The 1,932-nt window shown below is 45.3% G+C and overlaps 1 non-coding gene across 1 annotated transcript; it reads left to right on the top strand.

Moving 5' to 3' along the window:
* The first annotated feature begins 1,020 nt into the window (after positions 1 to 1,020).
* On the top strand, positions 1,021 to 1,127 carry LOC145007693 (small nucleolar RNA R71). Its single transcript, XR_013663065.1, has one exon. It is a non-coding gene; the product is annotated as a small nucleolar RNA R71 (small nucleolar RNA).
* Positions 1,128 to 1,932: the final 805 nt, after the last annotated feature.

Here is a 1,932-nt window from a genome sequence, read left to right as displayed (position 1 = left end):
ATCGGGATCTCTTTCACCTGCTTGACAAACTCTCTATGCTCTCTCTCCAGTGGACTAAGGGTGGCTTGGGAAGGAAAAGGCAAAGTCGGCTCATAAACCGAACTGTCTGCAGAATTTTTCTGTTCATGACGGGCCCACGTCGTGGACATATAAGGTTGACGTCGTGAGTTCTGGAACTCAGCAGCTTCATGATTTTCGATCTTGATCTTCTTCTTCTTTTGATCGGGCGCTCGTGGTTCTTCGTCCAATGCTTCCAGGAACTTCGAGATAGCTTCTTCTTCGGTGTCTATGGCCATTACATGAGATTGGTTCTGTATTTCGGGACTCTTCGGGGACAATTTTTCATGAACTAGGGTTGCTAGTTGACCAAATTGTACTTCAAGGTTATGGATGGAGGCTTGCTGATTCTTTATCAATGTTTGTTGTTCCAGAATAGCAGAATCCGTGGCCTCGTGTCGCTTTTCCGATGCTTCCATAAATTTCATTAAAATGGTCTCTAGGTCAGGTTTCTTCTCGGCTGGTTGCTGCTCCTTTTGATAGAGGCCTCGACCTGTCTGCCTATACTTCTCTTCTTTTTGCTTCTTATATTCTTCATATGGCAGCCACTCCTTCTTCGGTTTCCTCCAGTCCTCTTCAAACTTATCCTCATTAGAGTAGCACACTTGAGCTTTTCTGTTCCCAAATTCATCCACGTTGCAGTCCTTGGTCAAGTGTGGGCCGTTTCATCGCTCGCACCCCACTCTTATGGCGTGTATCGACTGGTCCATTTGTGTTATCCTGCGATCCATGTTATTTAGCATGGCCATGACAGCTGCAATTTCTTCAGTTTGGGCCCCTCCACCGCCTTTGCTTCCATCCTGCCTCGGGTTATGGTATTCGCGGGAGTGTTTCGCGAATTCTTCAATTAGCTCCTTGACCTCCCTTGGATTTTTCCTTGTCAACGGTCCTTGAGAATCAAGGAGTTGTCTTGTCATCACATTGACCCCATCATAAAAAATCGACATCTCTTGCTGCACATTTATGTCATGTTGCGGGCAGTTTCTGAGTAAGCCCTTGTACCGCTCCCATGCTTCGTATAGTGACTCCCCCGGCTGTTGCTCAAAGTTGGCTATTGCCTTCTTGAGTTTGGCTATCTTGGATGGTGGGCAAAACTGATCTAGGAATTGCTCACGCATTTAAGCCCAAGTGGTGATTGTACCCGGTGGGAGTGCTTTTAACCACTCCTTAGCAGCTCCTTTGAAGGTGACGGGTAGCATCCTAAGCAAGACTGTGTTCCTGTTGACATTTGGGACATTGAAGTAATCTGCAATGTCATTGACTTCATCTAGATGCTTAAAAGCATCCTCATGGTCTTTCCCGAAAAATGGGATGTCCTTCAGCGCAGTCAATATGTGTCCCTTCAGCTCGAATGTGGCATTGGCAGGTATTGCGGGTTGGACTAATCCGGGACCCACATCTTCTCGGATCCGTTTTTTGTAAGCTCCCATGGACATTTCTTCAATATCTGCCATCTCGTTCCTTGGCTCGTTCTCGGGTTCACTCGTGTGTTCTTCAAATTCTGGCTCGGTGTCGCTTTCGTACTCGGTTTGCACGGTTGTATGATCCAAATTCTCAAGATTGCTCTCGTGCTTTGTTGATGAACTTGACTCTCCTGTCTTCTTTCCTGCCTTCCTAGAGAAGGCTGACTTCAATTCTTGCAAGGGCGTTTTTTTCTTGTGAATTGCAGACTCGGGATCTTCTAGTGGTGGCAACAATGGTGTGTTTGAACCTCTGGTCATTAACTCCTGCAACTTGCTAACTAAAACGTAAAACTGGACTAAAATAAGAAGAAAAAAAAACTAAAAAATGAAATCTCAGATTTCACGTCGTGAGTATACTAAATCTCACGTCGTGAACTCTGTGACGACCAGAATAAAAATTAAACTAAGATAA

The sequence above is a fragment of the Lactuca saligna genome, chromosome 7 (genome assembly GCF_052625555.1).
Source record: "Lactuca saligna cultivar CGN05327 chromosome 7, ASM5262555v1, whole genome shotgun sequence".
Lineage (NCBI taxonomy): Eukaryota > Viridiplantae > Streptophyta > Magnoliopsida > Asterales > Asteraceae > Lactuca > Lactuca saligna.
The sequence above is the reverse complement of the archived record's forward strand: the minus strand, read 5'-3'. Positions and strand labels throughout refer to the sequence as shown.